This window comes from Mercenaria mercenaria, chromosome 8 (genome assembly GCF_021730395.1).
Source record: "Mercenaria mercenaria strain notata chromosome 8, MADL_Memer_1, whole genome shotgun sequence".
In the NCBI taxonomy this organism is placed as follows: Eukaryota; Metazoa; Mollusca; class Bivalvia; order Venerida; family Veneridae; genus Mercenaria; species Mercenaria mercenaria.
Genome location: NC_069368.1, coordinates 37,068,373 through 37,089,642, shown reverse-complemented (window position 1 = coordinate 37,089,642; position 21,270 = coordinate 37,068,373). Strand labels below are relative to the sequence as shown.

Genomic DNA, 21,270 nt, shown 5'->3' with positions numbered 1-21,270 from the left:
TTAAACGCTTGCTGTCGTTGCCGGGGCAAGAAAATTCAGTTCAATTTATATGTAATAAGTATTTTAAAATTTTAATTAACATTTAAATTTATCTTAATCCAGCCATTATAATTATACATATAAAATAAATTAATTAAACAGTTAATGGTGTAATCATTTTTGTTGAATAAATGTTTATATGTATCAGAAACAAATGCTTAAAAGTACACAATGTTTCCATTATGAGATAAAGGATGTAAGAATATTGTAAGACTACAAAGGTGAATCGCCAGCATTCACAAACATTCTCGCTCAAGAAAATAATGCATTGTCGCCTATGGTAATACTTTTTCTGCCTGATCAAATTTGAATTTAGTGCAATCTTCCTGCGGTTTTAATTCTGTCTGAAACACGTATAGAACTCTAATCAGGCATAGCAAGCCTCCAGATATGTAGAACACTTGATAGGAAAATCTAAGTAGAGACGGAAAATAAAAATGATTTTGACCGATTTGTAACATATATTTCCAGTAAAACTAAATGGCATATTACTGGCTGTTTGAAGCTCGCAACTGTGTATACATTTTAAATGGTGAACCATAAGTTCAACTAAAATCATTTTCAAAAATACAAACATGTTTTCAAACAAGAGCGCCAGAATGGTTCTATATCGCTCACCTGACTCAAATAGGTAACAACATCTTGGTACAGGAACTCATTACAATGCTACATGCCAAATATGTAAGTTCGAGGCCTTGAATTTTAGAGAGGAAGATCAGAGGCAATATTTGAACGAATGTACAAACTTTCCTAATTTAAGCAGCATATTTTGTTTTAGTTGTTTCTGTCTTATCTTTACTACGAAATTGTGTCATTATATTTTGTTGAAATGGCAACAAATCTAATAAAACCCGTGCTTTTTCAATATTAAATGATGCTCATGTTAAGAAACAAAGTGATCTGGCCCTGTGTTCACAAAACATTTTCAGTCTCAGCTGAGTTTGATAACGAAACTTTGTTTGTCATTTATATATAAATGGCATGATTAAAACTAAATTTCAAGTTCATAACCATTTTCAAGCAACTATTCAGAAAGGATGGTCAGTCTCAGTTGGAATTAAACCTTGAAGTTTTAGTAAAATTGATATTAAAATTACAAACTCAAACTCAGCTGAGACCGAAAAATGTTTTGTGAACACGCGGCCAAGCCGTTGTTTTTTCTTTTCTTTTTTTTTTACATCTACGTCTTTTACTTTACATCTGTGGAGAATTGCACTTTAAATAAACATGAAAAAGAAAAAAAATCTGGAAAGCTACAGTTTCTTTTATCGTTACTTTAAAATGCAAACATTTAGGTTTTATTTCGTATATTTTAACGCTTTTACGTTTGTGTTCAATGTCGTTCTTGTACATAGTCTATTTCTTTATACATACACACATACACATACTCTGCTGTATGATTTTGTTCGGGGAGGGCTGTGACACACACACACGCGCGCGCGCGCACACACACACACACACACACACTCTCTCTCTCTCTCTACTGTATGATTTTGTTTGAGGAAGGATGTGACACACATACATACTCTGCTGTATGAATTTGTTTGGGGAAGGCTGTGACACATCTGTATGATTTTGTTTGGGGAAGGCTGTGACACACACACGCACGCACGCACGCACGCACGCACGCACACACACACACACACTTTGCAGTATGATTTTGTTCGGGGAAGGCTGGGACACACATACATACTCTGCTGTAAGATTTTGTTTGGGGAAGGCTGTGACACACATACACACTCTGCTGTATGATTTTGTTTGGGGAAGGCTGTGACACACATACACACTCTGCTGTATGATTTTGTTTGGGGAAGGCTGTGACACACATACACACTCTGCTGTATGATTTTGTTTGGGGAAGGCTGTGACACACATACACACTCTGCTGTATGATTTTGTTCGGGGAAGGCTGTGACATACATACACACTCTGCTGTATGATTTTGTTCGGGGAAGGCTGTGACATACATACACACTCTGCTGTATGATTTTGTTTGGGGAAGGCTGTGACATACATACACACTCTGCTGTATGATTTTGTTTGGGGAAGGCTGTGACACACATACACACTCTGCTGTATGATTTTGTTTGGGGAAGGCTGTGACACACATACACACTCTGCTGTATGATTTTGTTTGGGGAAGGCTGTGACATACATACACACTCTGCTGTATGATTTTGTTTGGGGAAGGCTGTGACACACATACATACTCTGCTGTATGATTTTGTTTGGGGAAGGCTGTGACACACATACACACTCTGCTGTATGATTTTGTTTGGAGAAGGCTGTGACACACATACACACTCTGCTGTATGATTTTGTTTGGGGAAGGCTGTGACACACATACACACTCTGCTGTATGATTTTGTTTGGGGAAGGCTGTGACATACATACACACTCTGCTGTATGATTTTGTTTGGGGAAGGCTGTGACACACATACACACTCTGCTGTATGATTTTGTTTGGAGAAGGCTGTGACACACATACACACTCTGCTGTATGATTTTGTTCGGGGAAGGCTGTGGGAAGGCTGTGACACACATACACACTCTGCTGTAAGATTTTGTTTGGGGAAGGCTGTGACACAAATACACACTCTGCTGTATGACTTTGTTCGGGGAAGGCTGTAACACACATACACACTCTGCTGTATGATTTTGTTTGGGGAAGGCTGTGACACACATACACACTCTGCTGTATGATTTTGTTTGGGGAAGGCTGTGACACACATACACACTCTGCTGTATGACTTTGTTTGGGGAAGACTGTGACATACATACACACTTTGCAGTATGATTTTGTTTGGGGAAGAGGAAAGGGGAAGGGGACAAATATCATAAGTCGAGAAATAGAACAATCCTAAATGTTCTCACCCGAGGGAATTGTAGTTTGGTTTGCCGATAGCAACGATATCTGCGACTAATCAAATCTAGAGAAACTTCCTTACTAATCAGGCAAGAGAAATATTTCTTGTTAGATAAATATGTAGATTAAAGGAAAGGAAATTTGATCCGGACATTGACCTGCATAGAGACGGATGAGGCACTTAAACTGGAACGTGCGTTTTTCATTGTTTTCTGTGACCTGATACTCCTTAGAATTTTGGCTTAAGGAGGTAGGTTACATTGTTACCAGGGTAAATTCAAATTAGTTCAACCGCAGCAATTTTTTGTATTTCGTGTAATTTAATGTTTTGACTGTTATAATCTCAATTTCTTTTATCTCTGGCCCTTCAAGTACAATTTTTATACAGGTTTGAAGAACATGACCCTCTAAAGGTATTTTATATAGAAAGTAGAAGGAAAATACGTATATTTAACAGTTTTCAGTGCATTTTGGTTTTATTGTTATCCGTAGAAGTCTGCATTATTAATATTTTTTATAGTATGCGCGTGAGCTTTCTAATATAAGCTTGAAATACATATGTCGCGGGGCTCGTGTTTCCGTGGTAACGCATTTTCTCTCATTTTTAAACAACTGTGTATGAAAACGTGTTTTTCGACGGCTTCACTGCCATTCTGTTAATGACCAACATGGAATATTTGGGTAATATTATTAGAAAAATACCAAGCACTTTACATGGTACCCTATTTTTCTTAAAGTTTAAAGTAACCATGGCAACAAAGACGTTTAAAATAATTTATATCTTGCTTTTCATCATACTTTCTTATAAAAAATATTAAATAAGATATCTTTCTTGTTAATGTAGCTTTAAAACATTTTAATTCTAACTTTAGTAATATTTTCGTGTTATTTACATTTATTTAAACAAATTCCACAGCTTAAGATACTTACAGCAGCACCCCTCGTCTGACATTTTTTATGGAAAAATCGTTCTGCATGCAGCTATTGTTATTATGGACATTGTTGAAATGAAAATAAAATGCCGAAGCCGTGTTCCTTAAATAGATCAGTATCAACGCTTTTGAATTTTACATTTAGATATATAGGTCATGGGCTTCGTTTCCATGGTAACATCATTTTAATTCAAGAAACCACAATTTTCTAGTGAAATTTGGACAATTTTAGGGCTTAGTTTTAATATGTAAGTAACTAATTATCAACGGAAACTGAAAAATAGGTATTAGAAATCAGACTGCCCAATTTTTATTTGAAAATGGCCGTATTAAGTAACCTTTCACCCAGCTATATTCCCAATAACATTGGTTACCATCATCCATTTTCTTACATTCCGCATAACATTTCAATATAACTATATAAAAGAAGCAAAATACTGATTATTATTCAGAGCGAAAGACACATAAAAATATTTCAGTAAATAATGGCTGTTTAAAAAATAGTTCAAATAAAGAAAATGCACAGAATTACGTACTTTCAAAATAAAACCTTTTTATTTTGCGCGGTAACTGACACGTAACGTTATGACGTCAATGACATCATTTTAAAGCAACAATGTTTTGAAGCGTTTCTGCGACAATTTATTAATTATTTCTGCATTATTAAACAATTAAGCATCAGATCGAGGACAGGTTCATGATTTTTTTTCTAAAGAATGGTTATACAAACACATTTGGTTTGTCGTAAACGTCGTCGTAAATCATCACATTAGCTTCCGGTTGGACATGCGCACATACACATATGAAGGTAACCTACCTCCTTAATGTCTAATATCGGTTTTGTTACTTTTTTACATTTTTGACGTCTTGAAATGAAAATATTAAAGTGCAACTAACTGTAACAAAAAATCCAGTCAGTCTTATCTTTGTTCTTGTTCTCACAGAAGTTGAAAGTGAAGTTACTCCAAAATAATCTACTACTTCGTAGAACTACTCCAAAATTTACAATCAAATCAATTACGCAGTAAAGAAATTTTCTCTATATCAAATTAACCGAGACCAAAATGTTGTTAGCGTTAAATACAATTGTAATGGATGATAACGACAATAACTTTTTGCTGGTATTCGTTGTTTATATCCCTATCTCACAATGACGGCAATTCACTTACGTAAATACATTTAGCAGAAATATCTGAATGCTTAACAGTCAGCAAAAAAGCAGGTCAAAAGACATATACTGAACATGGTCAGGTCTACAGACAACGGTCATTTCTAGCCAGCCTCAATAACGGATTTCTTAGTAAAGTGTCACGGCTTTCCGGATTAATTATATATTTGATGTCATCAAAAACGAAAGTGTCATTTCACACAGTTTAATTGTCTGTTCAGTATTTTTGGTAATATAATGTTGTTTATTTTTGCCTCAAATAAGTGACTAGTATCATTAAATAGATTATGTAACTAGCAAGATAAACCTAGTGCAATCTTATCTTTTAAACGTCAGATTCTATGACAAGCCATTATTGAATGCCATGGATTTCTGTCTCCAGCATGACAAATTTATGACATTGAAATATGATATGAAGTAATGAAATGGGATCAATGGACATAAAACATGTTTTTGTGAATAAAAATCCCTCGGGATTTGAAGGATTTTTGCCGCAATCGTCAGGTTTTCTCGTGCGGCCGAATATCAATTATTCTACTGCAATACGATATTGTTTATTTCATGTCGCAATTGCCAAAGGTTCTTTATTTTGTAGATTTACGGAAAAATCCACATATTTCTAGAATAACACAGGTCTCTGGAACGTTTCTACGGTGTTCCGTTAGGGCCAGCGCCTGTTCTCTGTGAACGAGAAACGCGAATTTACGATCGTATGAAAGCGTAACAGTACGATTGCGGAGTGTAGCGTGGCCGCCGTATAAATTAAAGCCAACAACAAGTCTATATTTTCTACAATTTTATTTCATAAGTTTTTCTATATAGTTCTACGACATAAATTCATCTAAATTCAATATAATAAATTCGACATGCGGCATCTCTCTCGTGCCTCAGACCGCTCCCTTCGCAGCTCAAAAGAGCCATTTCACCGGCTCAACTCTACTCCAAGGCTTTATATACACACTGATGGCTGTGTAGAAAAATTAATGATACGACGATAGAATTACTAGATTTTATGTTTTCTTTTAGAATTATAAAGAATAACGGCAATTATTAAGTTGTTAACCAGTACCCTCATTTCATACAGGTACAATAGTACTAAATAGGTAATGAAGCAGCACTTTCGCGCAAGTCGAAAAATCTTCATTTTTTTCCAAGTTAATGTGGAATTTTCATGTTTTATGTAAGCCAGTTCCTGTTTTATTTATTGACATTTTGGTAGCATTTTCAAGGGGCTTTTTTTTTGCATTTATAGAAATGTAAACAAACATTATTATTCATGCGTTCATACCCATATCTTAGCTGTTAGTTTGGAAAATATTCCATAGTGTTGACCTGCCAGACAAAAAAATTATCTTAGAAGATACATTACCTGCACTTTTCTTGGAGTTTATTTTTGTGATTTATAGGTCATTTAAGAACAAGGCTAGTAATTCTTTTTTTAAAACGGACCTGGCTATGTGGTAGAGCTCTCAAAAGATTGTTAATTCTATATAGAACGTATAGCAAATTTATTTACAACAGTATACCCTATAGACAATATTTTTATTTTAATAAGCAACACGCATTTATGGATCATCCAATTAGCATGGCAAATTACGTCAATAAAATAAATGGACCCCCTACATTTTCAATATCTTATTGCATTTAACCTTAGATGGGAGGTTTAGACAAACACTAGAAGTAGCGTGCACGGACGTAACAAAGAGCACCAATCAGTCAAAGTCTTTTCATGCTAAAACAGTGCACTTGACTACACTACTTATACTACAACCACAAACAGGAAGTTTCACAGAATGTGGATATTCGGAGTTTTAAAGTCTTAACAATTTTTATTGTTGTTACATTTTATCCAAGTATTTTAAGATATTAAAATTTAAGATTTTAGAATTTCAGTAGGATCTAATGTCTATAGGCGTCTGTATGATGTTTATCGATCGCTTTCTTTGTGCGAATAGTGTCTAATGTGTAAAAAAAAAATTTTGTGCAAACTTTTTTGTTAACTTCTCAATATCTATTAATGTCGTTAAATCTGTTTGTAAACGGAGAATGTCTGATATATATCTGTATAAAACTATGGAAGCAGTTCTTTAACGTAATCACCACTTAATCGTCAGATCGTCATAAAGCAGGTTTAATTAAAGTGCAGTAAGTATTCATTGATGGAATTCAGGAAACTTTCCAAAATTAATCCGCTGTGAAAACACCTATGGTAATTAAGAAGTCGCTGCTATGATCTACCATATCAGGCTACCGACATAATTAATGCCATCCAGCGTAGTAGTTTCTCTCTAAACATTTGAGCGTGTCAGTTTTCTAAAATTAGACGGCAAAGTTACTGAAATTGCACGGTTCGCGATCGTTATTTAACTGGGACCTATGGATATGGGACTTTGTGCTAAGAAAGAAAACGAGTAAGTCATACTAAAGGCACTGGTCTCCGGATCGTACTACAACAAAAGAAAATAGAAATTGCTAGGTTTCAGAAAATTAATGCTATATTTCTTAAAAGAAACTTAATTACTGACAGACTATATTACGGACACACGTGAGATTTAGTCGTTTTTACTAATTTTTACATTGAAAATTGAAACGCGATTATAACGCTTTACGCGAGGTGAACTGCCTTAATCAGCTTTGGAAGATGAAGCCAAGGCTTCAAAATCTTCGTAAAACTTTATTTACTTCCAAAAAATAAATGTAATTGATATTGACGAACAATCTACTAAAATGTAATACGTTTGTCAATGTCTCAGTCAAACATACATGTCTGTGGAGTGATACTTTTATGTGTTTCTACTTACGTTAGGTAATATATGCCTTTCAATCATGTTACTGTTCACACTGAAAACGTTTGTTATCAAATCGTAAACCATCTTCCTGATCACATTGCAGATTATGGTATTAAATTATAAATCACTCGTTCTGGTCACAACAATACACAGTATGTAACTCATCTGTTCAAATTGCAAAATATGGACAAATGTACTGTTCACAAAGTGCATCGTAAATCACTCGAATTACGTGTATCATAAAAAGCACAAACCACGCTCAATTGTAATCATAAAAACTAGTAATAAGTTCAGAAAAATATCCATTTCTTAAAAATAATTATTGCGTCCAATGCTGAATTCAAATCAATGCTAACAATACGGAATAGCGCCGATCTCTTTCACAATAACATGACAACTATTCAATTCAGGTCATATATAATAATGGATCCTATACCATTAGCGTAAGGCAGATTTGGTAACGGCTCAATCTTGCTTTGATTTCCTTAGACGCTGGTGATCATTTATTTTCTCCAATATATCTCTCTGCCTGTAATGATTATCCAGATATATCCTCTGCCAAGAGGATTGATTACAAACAGTCACTTGCTTACACTAAACCTTTTGTTGCTCCAAGTATATAAAATGGGATAACAAGTCTTATTCTTTACTGTTTGCGTTTGGTTTACTGTAACTTATTTCTTAGACTAGCATCAGTCGTTAGAGTCATTAAATGTAAAGCACTTGGCCATAAAATCAATCCTCTTTGATAGCACTTTCTGAAAAAAATTTACAATATCTCCAACCTCTGACTCTAACTGTTAACATGAGCCTAGAGAGAAAATGGTTTTCTTAGAAAATGTTAGTGTCAGTATGAAGAAAGGAGAAACTTTATTACAGATGACTTCATCTCAACAGACTTTGTAAGTCTACTAATTTCTGTGTTGTTTTGAATGTCGAAAGTGTTTTACCTTCCAGAGCATCTTTTATCCGCAAAATGAAAACTATTATTGTCTTTTTCAATGATGGTCACTGATATTTTGTCATAAATAAATTAATTAATATACTTATTTTCTTCCCCGTGGGCATCAAAAGTTGTAGTGTGTAAATTTTTAATGTATAAAGCATTTGGTTTGGTTGTGTTTTACATGTTTTAGATTCTATATTCTATTCAGTGTTGTTATATTTTCTGGATCTTTGGGCTCACGGAGTCCATTCAACATACATGTATGTGTAATAGTGTTCCGCTTAAGCCGGTGCTAGGGGTTGTGAGAGGTGTTGCACATTTCATTACCTCTCATGAACAGACTCAATCAAACCGAGTCTGCTATTATTTTTCTTGGTTGCATTCTTTGCTTCCAAAGGATCTTTTTTACAGATTTTATTATAAATTTTATGGGTTAGTCGTGCTAGACCATTTCTTTCATATCAAACGTAGTTATTAAAAGACGCTTATTACAAAAAATAAAAAAAATAAAAAATAAATAACATATTAAGAATATGTATACTGTATTCATCGTGAATAAAAACATAGAAATTTGAAGCAATTTTAAGACATGTTTATCCGTGGTACCGAAATTGTGAAATGCCTGAAAACATTGGTAAAAGAACTGAAGCTTATTTCATCGTTGGTATTTATCAGAAGTTAAACGAACATGTGGAATCATTACGGATTATCTTGCAATATCTTGAGAACTTCATTACCGTCTTTTTTTTTATAATCATGCTGGTTATTGCAGACAGCTAGGTTATCGCTGTATAGATGGTGATCTGTTCATGTTCACCTTGAAGGGAAATTGAATTTACACTATCATGCTATTCTTTGATACGTTTCTTCAGGTATGATAATTGGGAATATGTAACAAAATCATGTACACACAAACTGTACTTGATAACAGCACATGTTCTTGATTGTTGTTAAGAGTCTCATCAGAATTCAGTGCAACTGCTAAATTAAATCTTCTTCCTTTATAAAACCCTGAGTACCGGTATCTGAATATTTTCAGACAAGTACACAGATTGTTGGTTAAAGGTAATATAACGTAATTTGTAATTAATACAAAGATTAAGGCACGCCTACTATCAACGGTGATTTGGGCATGCAACAGAAAGATCAAGTTCATCTTGATGTTTGTGAGTCCTTCATCTTTATGGTACTTGTGGAAACAGCTTATTGGGAAGAATGATCGAGTTTGATAGTATATTTCGGACATTAAATATATACTTTAGCTTGTAATTGCTAAATGCAAGCCAAAAATATAATTTTCCAATAATTGATGATGACCCTTTATTTACTCATTATATAATGCAACATTTTCTGTAATTTCTTTAGCGTCTGAGATAAAAGATTGTGGTAATCTTTCTTAAGTTGTTTCTGTAGTATCAGCGATTCGCAAACGGCTTTTCTGTTTTGAATACTTTAACATCCTACCTTGCCGTATGAGATTTAAGAAAAACAGTGGTAGTTCCAGCACATTTTGATAAATAATTTCTTTCTCTCTCAAATTGTGACGGCAGCACCATTTTAGAAGTGAGTATTAGATCATTTACAAAAGTTACAAGATTTTAGAATTGAGAACTTCGGTGAAAGTTCTTATCTCGTCATCTCTGAAACATATCTTTATGCCCATACTGACGCCTTACAACTAAGAAATAAGTACAGTTATTGTATCTGATTTCGTGACACACTTCTGTTATAAACCTTTCCTTAAAGATATCCAATATGCATCTTTCACAAAAACAGTAAATTTTCAGATACTAACTTTTAATGTAGAACATACGGTGTTCCGTTTGGACAATCGTGACATTTTATTTAATACTAAACCGCGATGCACGATGGTACGATGACAAAAACGCGATGGCACGATGATGAAACAACGATGGTACGATGGTAAAAACGCGATGGCACGATGATGAAAACGCGATGGTGCGATGGTACAATGTCGATGTAATATCGCGTTTTCATCATTGTACCATCGCGTTGTCACCATCGCACCATCTCGTCATCGCGTTTTCATCATCGCACCATCGCGTTTTCACCATCGTGCCATCGCGTTATCATCATCGTACCATCGTGGTTTCATCGTCGTACCATCGCGATTTCGCCATCGTACCATCGCGTTTTCATCGTCGTGCCATCGCGTTATTGTCATCGTACCATCGTGGTTTCACCAATGTACCATCTCGTTTTCACCATCGTACCATCGCCTTCCGGTTAGAAATGCGTAGTCCCATGCACTTGTATTTTTGTCAACAATAGATGGGTGTATCTCAATATATTTTGTGAGAATAAATTTACCATTTAGTCTCTGCTGTTTTGTAAAATGTTTTACAAAATGTTCGGTGCTCAGTTCATTAAAACTATAAAGTCTTCAAGGCCACGTCATTTATATTTTATGTATGCATGAAAGTAAATAAAAAGCTGGGTGTAATAGTCACATGGAATTATTATAACTCAGCTTATTCTTGTTAGGATGTAGAAGGTACATAGTGCAATGTGAAAATGAGATTGTATCAAGCCTGTATTTTACTGACACATATACTGTACCACTGCGCATGACCAACGGAAGACGATGGTACGATGGTGAAAACGCAATGGTACGATGGTGATAACGCGATGGTACGATGGTGAAAATGCGATGGTACGATGAGGAAAACGCGATGACACGATGGTGAAAACGCGATGGTACGATGATACGATGGTGAAAACGCTATGGTACGATGATGAAAACGCGATATTACATCGACATTTCACCATCGTACCATCGCGATTTCATCATCGTGACATCGCGTTTTCACCATCGTACCATCGTTGTTTCATCATCGTGCCATCGCACCATCTCGTTTTCGTCATCGTACCTTTTTGCATCGCGGTTTAGTATTAAATAAAAAGTCACGATTGTCCAAACGGAACACCGTAAGAACATCCTTATTTACCTATATCACGGGTGGTAAACGCGCAATCCAATTCCCACTGGGAATACGCTAAAAATGGGAAGCACGAGTTCCGGTGCTGGTGTTGCGCATCAATATATACAAAATCGAGGTAGGTGGGTTTTTGTTTTTGTAAATAATGACACATTTACGAGTGCTTTCGAAAAAAGCAAAATGCTATTCGACACAAGAATGAATAAAGATCATATGTGTGAAATTCCAACTTATTAATTTAAGAATCAGCTCTGTTATCACGAAAACTCTGCTGGTTCGAGCTGTCAAAAAAGCATGGAATCATGAAAAATGCAAATTTTTCTAACTCTTGTGCCTTCTTTCTGGAAATGTGATGCTTCTAATGATCAAACGCGTGTAAAACAGCTTTTGGGGGAAAGATTGGCAAAAAATAATCGGGAATGGGGTTGCGCCCCGAAAATGGAGTTGCGCGTATACATTATATACATTATGATGTATACGAGCAACTCCATTCCCGGTGCGCAACCCCATTCCCGATGATTGTTTTGTCAATTATGTCCCCGTAAGCAGGGCTTGAAGCAAATAATTTTGATATTCGTTACTTCAAAACAGTCGAGTTATCATAAAAAGCATCAGATGTCCTCAATTTAGGCATATGAGGTCAGAAACTTCCATTTTCGTTGATTTCATACTTTTTTCACGCTTCTTGTCGCCTGAGGTTTCGTGATAATAGAACCGAATCATAAATTACAAACCAGATATTTTACACATATGATGTATTATCATATTTGTGTCGAATAGCATTTTGCTTTTTTCGAGAAAATTTATTCTTGTCTCATACTAAGCAAAAACATAACTTCACATACCTCAATTTCGACTTTTTTTTACACGCAACACCAGCACCGGACGTTGCGCAACCCAATTTAAGCGTATTCCCGGCGGGAATTGGATTGCGCGTTTACCACCCGTGTATATCCTTACTACATATATTGACTACTTGTGTTCACAACTAATTGTCGTATTATTACGGCGTTCCGTTTGGACAATCGTGACTTTTCATTGAATCCTAAACCGCGATGTACGATGGTACGATGACGAAAACGCGATGGTGCGATGGCACGATGATGAAACAACGATGGTACGATGGTGAAAACGCGATGGTACGATGATGAAATCGCGATAATGCGATGGTACGATGGTGAAATGTCGATGTAATATCGCGTTTTCACCATTGTACCATCGCGTTTTCACCATCGTATCATCGTACCATTGAGTTTTCATCGTACCATCGCGTTTTCACCATCGTGTCATCGCGTTTTCATCATCGTACCATCGCATTATCACCATCGTACCATCGCGTTTTCACCATCGTACCATCGCGTTATCACCATCGTACCATCGCGTTTTCACCATCGTACCATCGCGTTATCACCATCGTACCATCGCATTATCACCATCGTATCATCGCCTTCCGGTGGTCATGCACAGTGGTACAGTATATGTGTCAGTAATACAGGCTTGATAAATTTCATTTTTACATTGCACTATGTACTTCTACATCCTAACAAGAATAACTATTACACCCAGCATTTTATTTACTTTCATGCATACATGAATACAAAGGGCGTGACCTTGAAGATTTTACACAGTTTTAATGAGTTGAGCACTGAACATTTTGAAAAACATTTTGCAAAACAGCAGAATCTAAATGGTAAATTTCTTCTCACAAAATACATTGAGAAACATTTATCTATTGTTGACAAAAATTCAAGTGCACGGAACTACGCATTTCTAACCGTTAGGCGATGGTACGATGGTGAAAACGCGATGGTACGATGGTGAAACCGCGATGGTACGATGGTGATAACGCGATGGCACGATGGTGAAAACGCGATGGTACGATGGTGATAACGCGATGGCAAGATGGTGGAAACGCGATGATACGTTGATGAAAACGCGATAGCACGATGGTGCGATGGTGAAAACGCGATGGTACGATGATGAAAAACGCGATATTACATCGACATTTCACCAATATACCATCGCACCATCGCGATTTCATCATCGTGCCATCGTTGTTTCATCATCGTGCCATGCCATCACGCCATCGCGTTTTCGTCATGTACCATCGTGCATCGCGGTTTAGTATTATATAAAATGTCACGATTGTCCAAAAGGAATACCGTATATTATAGTTTGATTTTGAAGTCAGCGATGTTTTTGTACTTTTAATAATGGATCAGTCCGTTATTCTGGTTATCTTCATATTTAGTACGATAGTGGTTCTTACATAAAGAAGGCAAAGTAAATTATGCTGATTTCCCTAATCGGCAGATGAGTATATTTATTGAATTCTAATGCGTCAAAATCCAAAAACAATGTTATAGTTGTAGTAATACTGTGCTTGCTTAGTGATACATGTTTTATTAATCGCAAGACATAGTTCTGTTAATTTTATATTTACATAGACACTGTCAAGTTCATATTTTCAAATATTATCTTTGGTTATATATTACTACGACAAGTTTCTCATGAATGCTTACTTTCACACTTCAACATCTTTGAGATGTCTTTCAGCGATAGAAGGATTAGAAGAAGTTATAATAGAATATTTCAAACATGTTTTGCATTGTTAAGCAATGAAAAAGAAACTGCACATAATTTCTGATAGAATGATATCATTTTTAATCATAGGAATGGTCTCCGTCCGTCCTTCTGTCCTTCCGTCCTTCGTAACATTTTGTGTCCGCTCCGTATCTCCTAAACCCCTTGAAGGATTTTCATGAAACTTGGGTCAAATGATCATCTCATCAAGACGATGTGCAGAACCCATGAGTCAGCCATGTCAGCTCAAGGTCAAGGTCACATCTCCAGGTCAAATGTTTGAGCCTACCATTTCGTGTCCACTCTGTATCTCTTAAACCTCTTGAAGGATAATTATGAAACTTGGATTAAATGATCACCTCATCAAGACGATGTGCAGAACTTATGAGTCAGCCATGTCGGCTCAACGTCAAGATCACAACTCAAGGTCAAAGATTTCAGCCTTCCATTTTGTGTCCGCTCTGTATCTCCTAAACCCCTTGAAGGATTTTCATCAAATCTGGGTCAAATGATCATCTCATCAAAACAATGTGCAAAATTGATGAGTCAGCCATGCCGGCTCAAGGTCAAGGTCACAACTTAGAGTCAAAGGTTTGAGCCTTCCATTTTGTGTCAATTCTGTTTCTCTTAAACCCCTTGAAGGATTTACATTAAACTTTGGTCAAATGATCACCTCATCAAGAACTCATGAGTCAGCCATGTCAACTCAAGGTCAAGTCACAACTCAAGGTCAAAGGTTTGAGCTCTGTATCTCCTAAACCCCTTTTAGGATTTTCATGAAAGTTGGGTCAAATGATCACCTCATCTAGACGATGTGCAGAATTCATGAGTCAGCCATGTCAGTTCATGGTCAAGGTCACAGCTCAAGGTCAAAGGTTTACCCTTTCACTACCCATACCAGTGACGGGGGATTTAGCTGTCTTTCAGACTGCCTTGTTATTTTAAGCTTACCCCAAGATGGAAATGAACACGCCATTTTTGTGACCACTTGATGTTCGTCGTCCGTTGTCCGTTCGTCAACAATTTCTAAAAGAATCTTCTTCTTCAAAACTACTGGGCGGATTTACACCACCCTTCACAGGAAAGATCTTTGGGTGGCCCCCTTTCAAAATTGCCCAAAGAATTAAAATCCATTCAGAGCTGTGGTTGACATGGCAACTGAAAGGAAAATCTTGTGATAAGTTATTAAACATAACTTCAATGTTAACAATAGCCGTGTGCACATGTTTCTTATAATGCATATTTTGAGTAAGAAAAGGGCTACACTACGAAAGACCCGTGGTGACATTTCAACAAAGTTGAAATCGTGAAATCGTGAAGTGGAAATCGTGAAATAGTGAATTCATGAAGTAGAATTCGTGAATTCGTGAAGTAGAAATCGTGAATTCGTGAAGTGAAAATCGTGAATTCGTGAAGTAGAAATCGTGAATTCGTGAAGTAGAAATCGTGAATTCGTGAAGTGAAAATCGTGAAATCGTGAATTCGTGAATTCGTGAAGTAGAAATCGTGAATTCGTGAAGTGGAAATCGTGAATTCAGGAAGCAGAAATCGTGAAATCGTGAATTCATGAAGTGGAAATCGTGAAATCAAGAAATCGTGAAGTTTTTTTCGTGAAATCGTGAATTCATGAAGTGGAAATCGTGTATTCAGGAAGCGGAAATCGTGAAATCCTGAATTCATGAAGTGGAAATCGTGAAATCAAGAAATCGTGAAATCATGAAATTGTGAAATCAAGAAATCGTGAAGTTTTTTCGTGAAATCGTGAATTCGTGAAATCGTGAATTCATGAAGTGGAAATCGTGAAATCAGGAAGCAGTAATCGTGAATTCGTGAATTCATGAAGTGGAAATCGTGAAATCATGAAGCAGAAATCGTAAAATAATGAAGTTGAAATGTCACCACGGGTCTTACTACACCTCTTGTATGTGAATTCCACACAAAAACCCCAGCTACACAACTTCACATGCCGAATAATATTCCAATATGGTCTCATGACTTTAGGTGGAATACTTGTTGACGCATATACGATACCAAAATGTTAAGCACATTGTGCATATTTTTGCTAAGTCAAAAGCTTTAGCTCTGGTCTGGCCGAATAAAATTCCAAGTGAACACGAGTTCACTTTCGAGCATAACAGTGCTATGATGGCTGATTACTCTAGGTCAAATATGTTGTGAGATATGCAATTGAATAGAACTCTCTAATTCTGTTAGACATTCTATTTAGAAACAGTTTAAGTGTAACTTAACGAAAACGATTGATTGATAAATTAGCAGGGAATAATTTTCCCTTATTTCTCAAGAGAGAAAATCCAAGCTTTCTTTTCGATTAAGAACAAAATTGCAGACAGGCCTATATGAAGTTATAGAATAAAGACTCGTTGATGCATAGTTTGTATTTTATATTTTCTGAATAATCCGCTTTATATTGGAAGCTACAGAATAAGCGGTGACATTCCACTGCACTGAAAAGATTCTAATCGAGTAAGACGTTGCCTCCGTGAGCAGGATAACAATACAAATGTTCTGTTGTAATTTCATTCAAACTTTATTACTGTCAATTTATCTTTCCTTCTCGAAGAACCATGAGCAATCTTGTGGTGTGCTCATAGATCTCTAAATATGTTGCTATAAGTCCACAACGAGCATCTAATATAGAAAAGAACATGTACTCTACTGTGCATTGTACAAAGTACATTATTGTCGGCACGTACATAGCACATTACTAATACCAATACCAAAGGTTTTATTCGCATAAAACATTATACAATGTTTATAGCAATACAAAGAAAACGTAAAAAATAACATTTTCTGAAGAGTGAGATGGTTATTTGTTTAATTAACAGTTGCCAGAGGTTAAAGTAATTAACATCCGAGTAAGCAATTACAGAAGTGTAAAGCGAGGTGCAACAAACACTTGGAAATATAATCTTAAAGTCTATTTAAATAGCTATTCTAGCTTTGTTTGCAAGGTAAGTATATTTTGAGAGGTTAATAAGAACCGTGTTGGAAGTAGAATTCAACACTAAATCAGATTTTGTCAGGGTAGGCCGATGATAAAAATATGGTTTGAAGAATTCTTAAATATTAACATTTCGGACAAACTAGTAGGCAATGGAATTCAATTTGGTTCATTTTACAGGATTTACCGAGTCTTTGAGTCTCAAGTGTGTTATCATATCTACCAGTTTCTGTGAACAGATTATGCGCAGATACACGGAAGTAAACACTTCCTGTCTTTTATACTATCAAGATATTGTTCGCGTTCGAACTTACGCTTAAAACTGCAAAACGTCTGGAGATGTGGCGAATTATTTACTTCAGCATACCATGATTGATAATAGCTATCAAAAAATTTATTGTTTAATGGATAAAAATGTACTTCTATTTTTATCCTGGGCCTGCCATATAAAACCGAAGCCATGTTCTTCTAGTATGTTTTTAAGTGGCCCTGTTTTTTGTTTGTATATGATATTTTATTATCCGCGCCGTTTTTCAGCATCGCATATACTTTGAAAATCAGTGAAGAATTTTCCCCGGATATCCGTTTTTCCCAGTATTTCAGAATAATATTTATTTTCGGAATACATACAACGGTACTCGGCCGAATTCTCCGTAGGGCAGAGGTATTAGTTGATTTCTTTACGACTAGCATACGTCAGAGAAATTTTAGGTGTATCAATTCAATATCAGTTCCATTATGTGACCCAACATTTCTGAATAAAAGTTTGGACCCTACTATCGTGTCAAAAAATTGAATTCGTTTAGATATTGGAAGTTCAATTGCTTGGAATATTGAAAACAAATTATGCAATGAAAATGCCTTATGCTAAGCAATCAGTTTTTGGATTCGAGCCCAGTTTCCATTTTTGAACAAATTAACGCCTAAGTATTTAAATAAATTTACGTTCTCTAACTTAACTCCTTATTTGTAAAAATTAGCTGTTGTGGGACGACCTAGTTCGAAAATCATTGCTTTATATTTTTATGCCCCGGTGGTGGGCATATTGAAATTGAACCGTCCGTCCGTGCGTCCAAATTCTTGTCCGGGCTGTAACTCTGCCATCCATAAAGGGATTTTAAAATAACTTAAGTAGATGACCAGGCCCATAGCTCCAAAGTCAAGGTCACACTTAGAGGTCAAAGGTTAACAGGGTCTGTTTCGTGTCCGGTCTAGAACTCTGCCATCCATGAAGGGATTTTGAAATAACTTGGCATAAATATTTATCATAATGAGACGATGTGACGATGTGTCATGCGCTAGACCTAGACCCCTAGCTCCAATGTCAAGGTCACACTTAGAAGTCAAATGTCAACAGGTTTTCGGTTCATATCTCTGTCATTCATTAAGAGATTTTGAAATTACTTGGCATACATGTTCCCCATAAAGTGACGATGTGTCATGCGCAAGATTCAGACCCCTAGCTGTAAGGTCAATGTCACGGTTAGAGGTTAAAAGTTAACATTGTTTGTTTCTTGTCCGATCCGTAGTGTGCCGTCGATGAAGGGATTTACCTAGCATAAATGTTCTCTGTAATGATATGACATGTCATGCGCAAGATCCAGACCCCCAGCTCCAAGGTCAACATCACAATTAGAAGTCAAAGGTTAACATGGTCTTTTTCTTGTCTGGTTCATAACTCTGCCATTTATCAAGGGATTTGAACATAATTTGACACAAATGTTAACCATATTGAGAAGGTGTGTTCCGCTTATGTCTCAGGTCAAGGTCAAGGTCACGAAATGATTCATACCTAAACTGTTCTGGCATATTTTGCGCAGACAACTATGGCATTCTTGGGCACGCTTCGGGGGCATTTGTCACTAATAGTGACAGCCCTTTTTCTACATTAATTTTCAAACCACATATGTTGCAATATTTTTCTGCATCATTTAGCATTGACTGCAAAGATTCTGGTTCGAAAGTGTACAAATAAGCTCATATTATATTCAATGACAAATTTATTATTTTCACGACAATGAAACAAATCGTATCCCTGGCAATTATGTGCCATATTTCTTTCTTTCTTTTTTTTTTTTTTTTTTTTGTGGAAACCTTGTCCAGAGCATATATTCCCACCATTTTGTAAAAATAATTTGTTTGATACTTTTGATATTACTTTTACAAACAATTATTTTTAAAGTATTTTTGTGTTAGAACAGGTTTTTTTTGCCTTTTTCCATACGTGAGTTACTTTCCCCAAGTTTCTTCAAGGGCGATTGAAGTTCAGTTGTATTATGACAATTTGCTTGCTATTGTGTCTGAGTACCAAAACTGTGGACTACTGTTTTGTAAGTCATTATGAGATGTCTTTTTATGAAGACTTTATTGTAACAAAAATGTCTGAAATGGTGAATACTTTTGATCTAGTTCCAGTGTCAATGCGTGATCATTCTATACTTACATTGGATATTGATTAATCAGTCTATAAATGTGGCATGAATCTAGCATAGATGATTACCAAGATGATGATGTTCCAAAATATAACATTAAGAAAATGTCTGGTAACTTTTTGACAGATCAAACTTTTGTTCGTAAACATCATGACACTATATTCCAGCTAGTATGAAGTACGCAAAATTAAGCAGATGTAGATAAAGTATATGAGAATATATAGTTCTTAATATCACGTTTAATAAGTCTGTCCAGGAGACATAAGGGATATACGGATTTAGTGTTCTGAATGAACTCCTTAAAAGTGTAGAACCAGATCCTCAAACATTTTGAAAATCAATTGGTTGGATTGGTTTAGGTTTTCAAAAGAAAAGGTCCATGGTGATTATTGATCTAGATAGTACAGTTGTCACTGTTGAAAAATAAGTCTTAGACAAGTGGAAAAAGTTTTTCTGGTCTTTTAAATTGCCCATATAAAACGGATGATACCAGCACTATTGTGTCTGTGAATAAATCAATCTTATTTAGAAAAGAATTAAACAGAAAGTTTCAACATTTACTGCTTTTGTGAATTTTACGAAAAGCTATGACTATCCATAGAGGTCATCCCTGGCAGAAGCTTAGCAATATGGAAATTGATGGCAGTAAAATCTTTTCTGTATAATCATACATCAGCGTGTGTCAAAGTCAATTCAAGTTTGTCTGAATTTTTTAACGTAAAATCTGGTCTGAGAGAAGGATTTGTCTTGTCACCAATTTCGTTTAATTTCTTTGTACATGATCAAAGTACATAAATCCATGTAAAAGTAATATGATGCCTCTCGATTCAACAATGTTAGTCGTACTCAATACCCTCTTTTATGTGGAGAAACACATTTAGAAATAGTAGATAGTTATGTGTATTTAGGTCTAATGTCTAGAGTTTCTGAACTGTAAAGTAACAACCAGCGGCGTTACAGAGTCTACAAAGTAAAGCTCTAGGTCGGATAAAGTACTTGCAAAATGCAGTACAATGTGTTCATTACGTTGTTTGACTCAATGTTGTGGCCAGTCATTTCATACGGGCAGTCATTTAGGGTACACAGAATTTAAAAGGTATAGAATCTGTTATACACAGGGCCATGTGCCTTTTCCTGTAAACGCGTAAGCATGCCGGTGCAGCTCGGGTAGCAGGTGACATGGCTTTGAACCCAGCATCAGTGCGACAAACTACCTGTTTATCTGCATATTGGTTTTGAGTTTGTAATATGCCTACATCTAGCATACTAGAATTTTTATGTATTGTATGACTAAAAGCGGTTCTTGATGTAAGAACTGGAATTACAAATTTTTGCAGTCATTTGATAAGTAGGAATGTGTTGATATAGGTGAAAATATTACTATTTTCTAGGCTGTATGTATTGATAAGATCGAAAAGCTTAGTACGAGTAGACATGTTACATCTTTGAAAAATTTAGTAAATGATCCCATTGGACCCAGTACAAATTGGGGGAACAAACTGCGTATATGTAAAAAGGTTAAGAATGAATATTTGTTTGAGAATTATTGTAAAATGATGCTCCCTCGCATTCATAGAGCTGCATTTGCAAATT

General features: G+C 35.8%; 1 protein-coding gene across 3 annotated transcripts in view; it reads right to left on the bottom strand.

Annotated features, from left to right (window-relative positions):
* The window catches only part of LOC123566573 (neuronal acetylcholine receptor subunit alpha-5-like), a 51,032-nt gene that overhangs the window by 18,614 nt on the left and 11,148 nt on the right, over positions 1–21,270 (bottom strand). Inside the window, exon 1 of one of the 3 annotated variants that reach the window (XM_045360804.2) lies at positions 7,807–8,440. The exons of the other annotated variants lie outside the window; for them this stretch is intronic. The gene's annotated coding sequence lies outside the window, so the exon portion shown is untranslated. Of the gene's footprint in view, positions 1–7,806; positions 8,441–21,270 lie in introns of those variants that run through there. 3 annotated transcript variants of the gene reach the window in all.